The sequence below is a fragment of the Saimiri boliviensis genome, chromosome 8, assembly GCF_048565385.1.
Source record: "Saimiri boliviensis isolate mSaiBol1 chromosome 8, mSaiBol1.pri, whole genome shotgun sequence".
NCBI lineage: Eukaryota > Metazoa > Chordata > Mammalia > Primates > Cebidae > Saimiri > Saimiri boliviensis.
In genome coordinates, this window is record NC_133456.1 from 43,242,833 (window position 1) to 43,254,234 (window position 11,402).

An 11,402-nucleotide genomic window follows, 5' to 3' on the forward strand; every position below is an offset into this window, starting at 1 on the left:
GTTCAACATTACATAGGAAACATTCAACACAATAGAGGTTTCAAATGTTATGCAGGTTTTAGTGTGTAACTGTTTAATAAAACTAAAAACAATAACAAAGGAATCATTGCGTCAAAATGATTATAAGAGGTTCAGTGAAATGTGAACTAACCAGGTTCTGTGTGGGTTTAAGCTTTCCTTACCCAGAAGGCTTTCACTTGGCGCAGCTTAGATGGTACAAATGATGTCAATGACTACCATCTTGCTTACCTGACTTTATGTCTTCTTATGCCTTACACCCGTACATTTGGAACCACAGGGTTTCCGCAGACAAGTTTGACTGAGGTAATATATAATGTTAAAAAATCTTCCATGATTTGCTAGCTTGCAAGGAACTTAAATTGTTCAATGATTAGTGATCAAAGTTGGCAAAGTAATTTTTCACTGGGTTAAGTGGTTAGGAATATCAGAGAATTTCACTCTACCAACCAAGGAAGTTAATGCAATAGGACCACAATCCCTTATTTAAAACCCTTAGGTTCTGACATGCTTCAGGATTTAGATTTTTGTGGGGTTTAAAAAGGCAAAATGGTACATATAGCACGTATTACATAACATTCCTAGAGAGATCTAGGATACTACTTCACAATTAATCGATACTATTATTTCCAGCAAAGTATGTGAATATTTTAAGAGGGCTTGAAAACTACTTTAAACAACTGCATGACAGTCTGGGTTAGGTTTTGCTACCAAATAAGTTTTGACACCACACTTTTGAAGGAAAAAAACCTTTTTTTGTGTGTGTGAATCCATTTCCAATACTGCTACATCAAAGTACAAAGGCATTTTCAAAATACACAGAGCTTATTAACTTACAGGAGATCAAAAACGTATACCAAACTAAAATTTAGCAAAGCGGGAAGATGTTCCTGGCAAATATAACCTTAAAAATTAGGAAATGCTGAAGTCACTTAATACTAATTTATTCAAATAAATTTAATGATTGTTGAGACTACTTACACAAATTTTTGTGTCAGAGTCAATGTATATTTGAGTAAGACAGTACCACTTGAAAACCCTGATACCTGTAGTCTTCTGTACTTTCTTTACATTTCCCCTAGCTTTTGGTTTTCACATTGTTTGAGATTTCACGGATTTGACATATTCCCCATTTATCTTTTCCTTAGCTTGCCCCTCTTTTCAAGTGCCTAACGTGTGCAATGTAATTTTGTGCAATGTGCTGCACTACATATGTAACACTTCTCAATCTCCATGCCTTGACACAAGGATAAGTTTTGTTTATGAGGAGTGCCCCAAGTAATTAGAACAGTTAAAGTACCATAATTTTCCATGTGTATATTAAGTATATTCAAAATTTTCTTATAATACCATTCTCACTTGCATTTTGATAAGCTTTCTCGATGTCTTTTTAAAGGAGTGGCTTTATCACACTGTGAACTACCTATAAAACCCACAGCATAAGTTATGTTTGTTAACCAGGGAAATCATAATGTCCCATATGTAAACATTGATCGCATGTTTTTATTTTGATTCTTTTGAGACACAGTCTTGCTCTCTCACCCAGGCTGGAGTACAGCGGCACGATCACGGCTCACTGCAGCCTCGACCTGGTGGGCTCAAGTGATCCTCCCGCCTCAGCCTCCGAGTAGCTGGGATTACAGGCATACACCACCATACCCAGCTAATTTGTTCTTATTTTCAGTAAAGGCAAAGTCTCACTATGTTGCCCAGGCTGGTCTCAATCTCCTAAACTCAAGCAATCCTCCCTCAACAGCCTCCCAAAGGGCTGGGTTTATACATATGTCTTGATGGGAGAAGTTTGAGAACTGATACTCTAAGACATTCTAGTATCTATCAGTCACCAGGGAAAATGCCCTATGCTGACAACTAAGTACCTTGAAATATGAAAAGAGCTGTTCTCTCATCCGATACTCTGCCTTTTTAAAGAGGTGGGAAAATCATTCCCCAAACCTGAAAGAGCAGTGTACTTTACTGTGGCATGCCTCAGCTTTGCTTGGCTTTTCTCCTTCTAGTTACTCTTATTTCCTTCCCTAACAAACTAAAGCACCTCATGTCTAGTTAAAAATATACCAATGTTTCATGATAACTAGAGGTGAGAATCACTTGAGTGGGGAAAAAAACCCTAAAAGGCTTTGAGAAATTTCAAACAGTGGAAGACAGGGTGAGATGAGATACAAATATAAAAACACAGACTATATCGAGTGCTGACTGTGAATAAGGGTCCTACATGTATTACTGTCTTATGTAATCCCTGTACTATTACATGATAAATAGTACCATATCCATTGTGCACATACGAGAATGAAAGTTTAAGGGATGTGAGGTAACATGCTCAGAGTCCCTCACCTAATAAGCAATAGAGGCAGCAGGAGTGGAACCTAGAGCTCTTTGGTGGGAAAGCCTCTGCACGTCCTACTACAGGAGCATCTACAGAGGGTGATGAGGGCCTTCTCAGTATTGTAAACATGCTGACTGAAATACAGCCAAAGAATGGTAAAGATGGAAAATACCTCATAAGTCAACGAACTTCAGTGCCACATTCAGAGCATGACTCCCATCCAATCTTGAGCCATCTGTCCTTCATGCCAAGGTTTCTCGAAGCCAGTCGGAGGACCTCCCACTTGCTTCAGAATCACCTACTATACGTGCTAAAATCTAAACTCCATGGACCCACCCCAGAAACACTGAATAAGAATATCAAAAGATGAGGCCTAGAGACCTCCATTTCTAAGAAGGCTAGCAAGCACTCTAGGTCAGTGTTTTTCAAACTATAAGTCATGAAATCAATTAAGCAAATAATACCTAGTATTTTTTGCTTAATAAAATGACTTCAAACAGATTGGATTTATAAAGATTAGTTAGGAACAGAAAATATCAGAGGGCACTACACTTTGTCCTGTTTCAGAAAATATGTTGCAGTTCTTTTAGGTGGAATAGGGTGCTAAGGGTATTTTTTATAATATACCTCAGTCAAAAGTGTTTGAGAAATAGTTGTTTTGAATAATTTTTATCACCATTCTTATTTCCCCTTTAAAGTAAGTTATTGGTCTTTAATTATTCATATTACAAAAAATGCAATCTTGTATGTTCTTTTTAGGAGTTCAGTTATTCCATTCCAGGATTTTCTGTTTTATTCCCCAAACTTTTCATCCAAGGACCATGTTTAACTATTGATTTAATTATTTAATCAACATTTTAAAATATTTTTAATTTTTTAAAATTTCGTTCTCATTAATTGTTACTTTGTGGGGCTTTTTTGTGTTTTGTTGTTGAGATAGAGTCTCACTCTGATGCCCAGGCTGGAGTGCCATGGTACAGTCTCACCCACTGCAACCTGTGCCTCCCAGGTTCAAGGGATTCTCCTGCCTCAGCCTCCTGAGTAGCTGGGATTACAGGTGCCTGCCACTACGCCCAGATAATTTTTGTATTTTTAGTAGAGACAAGGTTTCACCATGTTGGCCAAGCTGGTATCAAACTCCTGACCTCAGGTGATCCGACCACCTCCACCTCCCAAAGTGATGGAATTAGAGGCATGAGCCACCACACCTAGCCTATTACTTTGTATTTCATACATACCTTCTCATTATCTGAAGTTACTTTGCTACCTAGATTCTTAAGCTGATTTACATATTTTAACTTACTAAGTTTACATTTTGGTAGGTATATTAATGTTTCATGGTCTACATTTAATCTTTTAAGACTTTCATTCTCTCATCTTCTATTTATATATACTTTTAGATGAAACTCTTTACTGGCTTGCCTTCTTTTGCATTGTCTCATGTAACTGGCACTTACTTCAATTCCTTACCTGTTTCCTTGAAAGAAAAAAAAAAATGAAAACAATCCCCATCAATATATGAGGATTTTCTGGGTATATCTGTGCAGTTTTAAATTAATGTACTGGCATTTCAAGGAAATATAATTGCCTTCTAAAGGATAATATCATATACGAATGTTGAGTGAAGTTATAATCAAAAAGTGCTTTCCACAGGTAAGACTTAAAATACAGAAATATCTTCAATTCGACACAGTATGTGATGACTGCCCTTGAGGTAGTACAACATCCAGTGACTGAATGACAGTCACAGAATCTTTAAGCTGGAAGAAACTCCATTCAGTCTCAGTCTTTCTCTTTACCTACACCCTTCATAGCAGTGTTTCTCAGTGTAGCTTGAGGACTGCCTTTATCTCATTTCCCTGGGACACATGATAAAAACAAAGCAGTAAGATTAAAATGTCTTCAGTGAAGTTGGGTTTCTTTTTCTTTCATAGTGACAAGAAGGAATCTGATTAAAAATACAGGACAGATACCACCCAGGCCCATTTCAAAAGGTACCCTCAGTGGTGAAATGTTAAACAATGAGGTGGACTTCGAGCTACAAGTTCAAGAAAAGCATCCTCTTCTTCAGTTAAGCACCTGCTTAAGTTTAAATCTTAAAGCACAAGTATGCCACGCTGGTGGTAATGTAATATGTGAAAATTAATGCCTAAATTTAGTAATTTGGAGTACTTGATATAACAATTGCAAACATTTTATGTACTTTTGTGAGACACTAATAATAATTTCAGGAACTTCCTGTGCTACAGCAAAAGGGTGCATCTGTAATGAAACTGTTTTCAAAAAGTTTTTTTTCTAACAGGATAAAGCTGCGAAGCCTTTATTATTTCTATTAAAAATTTCTAATATAAAAGTAATCGGCATTCATGACAAGATCTACTTAAAAATATAGCCCTTGCTTTTGCCTGTGTTCTTTATGAAATGTAGTAAAACATATACTGTTAGCATGTTGACTAATGACTAATAATTAGAAATTGTCTGTAATTTTACTGACAAGTATGACTTAGCTACTGAGTTACATTTTCATGGGTTGCACATTTTCAGACCTATTCTTCTTTCCTTATTTTTACAACATATAGAAAACTTATCAACTACATCATTACTTACAGCATAAGCCAACTGTAATTATATGTGCATCCTTGCTTTCATTTAAAGACATGTTCTAAATTCAATGTCTAAATGAATCTGTTTTAATGGATTAAATATAAAAGTCAGATCTATTAAGTCAAAGGTGCTATATATAAGATTTTCAAAATACATTAAAAGCACAGCTATCTCAAAAATTCTTAAACCTTAAACTTTAAAAAAAATATTGGAAACAAAGATAAATATAAATTTTTTTAATGTCGCAAAAATTGCAAATTTTTAAAAATATCTAAGACTCTAGGAAAATATTTTTTCCTAAAACTGCCATAGTACCTCAAAGAGGTAACATTAGGAAACAATATAGATGAACCACCTTTTCCACAGCCAGCATTAAATGTGAAATACAAATTAAAGCTTCAGTTTCAGAACCTAACAGAGAGACACGGAATAATAAAATGGGAAGTCTGGAAACACTTGGAAATGGAGAAGCAAAAACTTCTTTACATTTTTACTTTGATAAGTAAGCCTCAAATCTAATAAATACATTTTAGATGCCAATAACTGGCAATTCATTGTCAAAATGACTTTCTTTAGATCACTATGACAAGATTTACACAATCAGAACTACTTCACTGACTTCAAAGACCAAGACTGTTCTTGAAAATATTGTTTTAATGAAGTAGTCACTTGATACCTCAAAGAAATACAAGTACTTATCAGACGTTTATTCTCAGTATGACTAACTTCCCATATTTCTGAATTGGTCAACTACATTTCCATGGGGAAAGAAGTGATATTATAAGTTTGCTGCAATGAACAAAATAATGTGCCTAACATGTATAAATGTGGTGTTCTTTAGTAATCAGGAATGCATTTTGAATACTCTTGCCAAAAGTGAAACTTTTCAAACAAGCTTTAAAAATCTCAAAAGACAATGAAATCCAGGTATTTTAGTGTGCACTAAATTCATCTTACAGAACCTTCTCATTCTGACCACTCCAAATGGCCTGTTATATATGTGACATGTTCTGAGGCCTCTAATTAAACAAACCACCTAATTATCAGCAGTAATGCAATATTTATATTCCATAAAAAAAGTCTGATGCAAAACTTATACAGATCATCTAAAGTCCTCAATAACATTAAAGTATATTTTGTTAACAAATGGACACCTCCAGAAAGATCCAGTCCGCTAACTCAATTCCTCTTTTTTCTGCTTTGTTTTTGAGACAGAGTCTCATTCTGTCACCCAGGCTGGAGTGCAGACACATGATCTCGGCTCACTGCAACCTTTGCCTCTCTAGTTCGAGTGATTCTCCTGCCTCAGCCTCCCAGGTAGCTGGAATTACAGATGTGTGCCACCACAGCCAGCTAATTTTTGTTTTTTCAGTAGAGACAGGGTTTCATCATGTTGGCCGGGCTGATTTTGAACTTCTGACCTCAGGTGATCTGACTGCCTCAGCCTCCTAAAGTGCTGGGATTATAGGCATGAGCCACCGTGCCCGGTATAACTCAATTCCTCTTAATACTAACACAACAATTTTGTTAATGTACACAATATCCCAGCAATCTAGGAAATGCCACAGATGAGGTCTCTAAATTTCCCTTCATGGAAAAAATCAAGTTCAAGTTCATTTTCATTCACAAAATACAATCTCTAATTTCACTATGGTAATATTATAAAGCATCACAGTTCATTTACACAATTTATTACTAATTTCCAAACATCAACTCAGAGTACCTGGGATGTTCCTTTACAATGGAGGAGCAAAATTGCAAGGTGGTTTTCTGCAGATTGGGTTCACTGTGCTGCTTTCACATGCTCTATAAACCCTCAGTTCTCACCCACACTGTTACCTCTCACAAATTTTCCACACACTTACTGTCCCACACATATTTTTCAGATTTTTCCATTTGGGAGTCATATATCTGAGTAAGGCACTTAACAACAGACGTCAAAGTCACTGTTTATGATATTTACAGGCTACCGAATTGTTCCTAATTTCTCCAAATATGTACGTTTTGAAAGAAATTATGATGTTTTGAATCAAACTAGTGAACTAAATGCTAGATTTACTACCCTGACAACCCCACCTTTTCCTCACCCCAAAAGTAACTGTTACAAACACCACAGGTTACTCAAGAAAGAGAACTTGAGAGAGTAAGCAAATGTCAGTCACTATAATTAAAGGGGCCTTCTGCACAATACTTCCTTGGGTTTTTAATAATTCTCTCCACTCATACACCGCAATCTTTCTATAGTATTGTCTAGCACTAAATTTATTAGACCTTCAAAGCTATGTAAAATTTCATTATAAATTAAAATGCCTATTTGAAAATAAGTTTTGAAATGACAATTACTTGTAGATGAATACGAAATGAACATTTTAAATTATCTTAATAATAACCCACAGATGAATTCTAAACACTAAGAATCATAAACTGACTTCTGACTTATGCTGTGGGAAACTCAGTGAGACAAGGTTTCTGGGGGTGCTGTAATCCCAATAAAGCATCTTCCTATGTGAACAAAATCATCCAGATTCCCTGTATGAAGAGTTTACATACTTACCCAAGGAGGCAAATGGAAAGTACACAGGGAGGAAGATGAACTGCGGCAAAGCCTTTGTCATATGATAGTGACCTATAAAGTATCAAATAAAGGTACATCATCAGTATGGTAGGGCTTTACAATAGTACAGTCCCAAGTCCTGTAACATCTACGAAGAAAGGGTACCAAAACCCAGGAGTCCAGCTCCCACTAACCCTTCCCCTTTCTCTACCACCCCTCCACTGGAGAACTGTGGGAGCAGGAAAGGCAAAGAAGCTCCCTGTATTCAAAGGGCAGAGGCTGGGGGGCAGCCCAGCTGGCATTCCAGGGTGTCTCTAGCACTCTCGCTTCCTACTCCCCATACGTATAAAGCAGAAAGTTGATCCATTCCGCAAACGCAAAACCCACACCGCGATCATTCATCAACTTGCACAAGTGATCGCCGCCCCCAGGACAAATATACCAGTAACCAAATCATAGGGATCGATGGGCAGCCCGAGCCTCGCCTCGCCCAGGAGCCGGAGGGAGGTGCCACCACGGCGGCAGCGGGTCCAGGTATCACAGCCTTTCAGACTTGGGCGGCCACAGCCGTCTCCCAAACACCCAGCCCAGGTCACAATCCCTAGACAGGAGATCGGAACCGACCGGGGAAAACATGTTTGCCAAAGCCCACAGCGGCAAGTGCAGGGCCACCAGGTCTGTGAGGTCGGGGTGGGGGGAGCCAGGAAACAAGGAGGGAGGAAGAGAGCGAGGGATCCCACCCCGGCTTTGTTGCTGGTCACCATCAAGTTTGCATCTTAGTACAAAATGTCGATCTTAAAGGCTGACAAGACAGAGGCAGAGGCAGAGGGAGAAAGAGAAAGGGAATAGAGTCCATCTTGCTTTGGGAAAGAGGGGGAAGTGCAAATACCACACTCCGGGCGTAAAAGTCTGCTAAACACCTTTCCATAACGCAGGAGCAACGAGTGGGGTGTCCCCGTGCCCGTGCCTGATCGAACTGGCGGCGGTCTGGGCAGAAAACGCCTCCCTCTCCTCCTCTTCCTCCTCCTTCCCCTCCTCCTTCTCTCTCTCCTCCTCCTCCTCCCGCGGGCCCCAGCGAAGATCCCGCCGCCACTGCCTCAGCCTCCGCTGCCCCCCAGGGAGGCACCTCCGGCGCCTGGCCCCGCGCTGCCATTCTGGGCTTGGACCGCGCGCGGCGCAGAGCGCGTGGGGCCGGACTCGGGGTGGCCGCGCGGGGACGTCCGCGCTGGGGACCCCCGCGCTCCTCGGCCGCTAGCTGCCTACAAAAGTCGCTCGAGCAGAGGTGGCGGCGGCGCGCAGGGGCAGGGGGCCGCGTGGAGGCCCCCACGCCGCGAGTGGGCAACCCCAGGGGATGGCGAAGACCGTCCCTCCCCGCGCGGGGAAAGTACCCCAGTCCCCGTCAGCTACCCCAGGAATGGCAGCCCCGCGTCCGTGGCCAGGAGAAGAGAACTGGACGTGTCATTAGCAGGACAGGCAATGGTTTCAAAGCCCCAGGCCAATGACCATTAGCAGAGGCAGAGCTCGCTCTGTCCCCATCCCCCACAACCTCCACCCACCTTCCCCTTCGCCCCCCCCACCTCCACCCCACCTCGTGAAACTTTTCAACAAGATCCACCTGGACTAATTTGTCCTCAGACAGTTAAAATATCGACCAGACCCTAAACACGGGGAAGGAAGGGTAATGCACGCTTTATTTTCCTTCCTACAGAAAGGAAAGCAAAAAATAGCTTCTCTCTCTGTCTCTCCCTCTCCCCCCCCTGTCGTACATGTTGTGTCTTAGCTTTTTGCATCGTTTCGTTTTACCTTCCTCATTTAGCAGAAATGATCGCGGTTATTTCACACATAAACGTGTTCCAGATTCTGGGATTCAGGGTCCTTGTAAATTACAGGACTCGGGTTCGGTCTCAGTTAGGTTAAGTTTCATACAATACCAAAAAAAAAAATAAATAATAAATAAAAATTATAATAATAAATTTCTGAGGTTGAGTGAGCGAGACGAGGTGGAGGAGGAAAAGAAACCTCGAGTCTGATTTCTGTAATTTACTAGCGACCCGGATCGCAGCAAATAACAGTGTAACACAAGTGTGGCTTAAGAGGGCTGGGGAGCTCTTTCTAGAGGCATCGACCCCATCCCCGGATAAAGGATCTGCAAGTTTTCTGTCATCGCAACCATGCAAAGCCGTAACTTACCTTCAGAAATAAGACTTTAAACGGCCAAGGCCTTCCTCCTCCCCCCCACCACCACCCTCAGCCTCGCTCTCTCCACCTTAAACTTATTGACACAACATAATCCCACATTCAAGCAAAATCCTGACACAGCCTCCCTCCTCCTCTTCCCCCTCCTCTCTTCCCTCCCGTCCTCTCTCTCTCCCCCTCTCTCTCCGTCTCCCTCTCCCCCCCCTTCCCTCCCTCTTCTCTCTCCCCTTCTCCCTCGCCCTCTTCCCCCTCTTCCCCTATTCTTCCTCCAGGCTACTCTGGCACTAAAGCAGCACTTTCTCCACTCGCCGCGCATTTGGGAAGGGGTGCGGGGTGAGAGGGCACCGAGCTGCGCGGCCGGAACACCCCAATCCCAACTCTCCAGATGAACGAGCAACTGGGCTGCTGTTCCCGGTCCCCAACGCACACGAAACGTTCAATCGATCCACCGAAGGCTGGCTCCTCGTACCTTCCTCCCCTGCCCCGGCTCCCCAGGCCCCACCTCCCCGGCTGCCGAGACCAGGCAGGGCTCCACGTACTTTCGCCGAGATGAAGTTTGGGGCTCCCCGGGGCGGCCACGAGCCGCCCGCCGGCGTGAGGGCTCCGTTGTTGTTTTCCTGGGGCCGCTCCAGCCCGCGCCCCGGCGCCCGTGCCCCTCGCGGGCGGCGCTGCCTGTGCGCCGAGAGGTGCTGGTTGCAAACGCAGCCTGGCACCGGCTGGCCTACTACTCCCCGGCCCGGCCCCCAGCCTCCCGCTCGCAGGGCACTGCCTCCGCGCCCCCCGCCCCCCGGGCCCCGGCCCCCGCCGGCGCGGCGGCCGCGACCCTCGCCCCCGACCTCTCCCGACCCAAAGTTTTGGCGGAGGGAGAAAGTGCCCAGAGGGAGCGGGCCGGCCGGCGGCGGCGGCTCCGGCGGCTCCGGACGCGCGGGGTTCCCTCCGTCTTCCTCAAGTCCACCCTACCGGCTGCCGCCGCCGCTGCTCCTGCCGCGGACTCCTCGGGGCTGCAGCCCGGCGGCTCGCAAGTGAGTAGGAAAACAGAAAGTGAGGTGAGTGCGCCCGGGGAGGGCTGGGGCCGGGGGGCGCCTACCTCGCGGGCTCGCCGGGAGTGAGGGCGTGTGCGTGGCTCGCCCTCGGCGGCCAGTCAGGGCTTCTCTATGGGAAAGTGGCGAGGAGCTCGCGGAGCCGCGCTGCCTCCGCTCCACTGTACGCTGCTCCACATACAGTACATGCAACCCGGAGAGACTGAAAACACTCATTTTATATAAGGCAGCCTGCCATTGGCCCGCGCCGTGACGGACAGGCGGCGCAGCCAAACAAGAGGCCCGTTACACCCAAACACACGCACACATACACACATTTTACAGAGACACACAAAGATCATCACGTTTTCTGTTTTCTAATGTTCGGGACCTGTAGACAGTAGGAGAGGACAGGTAGAGAGGCCCGGCGGAGTGGGGTACAGGGGGGAATCCCCTGTCTGCAGCAAGTTGCGAGGCTTGGAACTGATGTCCTTTTGACTTGGGAGGGTTATGGTAATAAACTACAACTCCACTGGATATGGAAGTGAGGGGGCTTTTTCATCGCTGCCTTTTGGTGCCCCATGGAAGAGGCCTGCGTTGTGTTAACGATTTTCCAGTCTGACCCGGCCCAAAAGTGGCCAAGAAAGGCTTTTATCAGCTTGGATTTCTT

General features: G+C 43.8%; 1 protein-coding gene across 11 annotated transcripts in view; it reads right to left on the reverse strand.

Annotated features, from left to right (window-relative positions):
- Positions 1-10,947, reverse strand: part of BBX (BBX high mobility group box domain containing) — a 277,630-nt gene extending 266,683 nt beyond the window's left edge. For 7 of the 11 annotated variants that reach the window (XM_010350036.3, XM_010350033.3, XM_074404425.1 and 4 more), the window contains exons 1-2: positions 10,801-10,947; positions 7,518-7,589 (exon numbers count right to left, since the gene is read on the reverse strand). The gene's annotated coding sequence lies outside the window, so the exon portion shown is untranslated. Of the gene's footprint in view, positions 1-7,517; positions 7,590-8,406; positions 8,444-9,320; positions 9,475-10,252; positions 10,348-10,673; positions 10,737-10,800 lie in introns of those variants that run through there. The other 4 variants (XM_074404420.1, XM_074404417.1, XM_074404419.1 and 1 more) reach the window with 4 other exon arrangements.
- Positions 10,948-11,402: the final 455 nt, after the last annotated feature.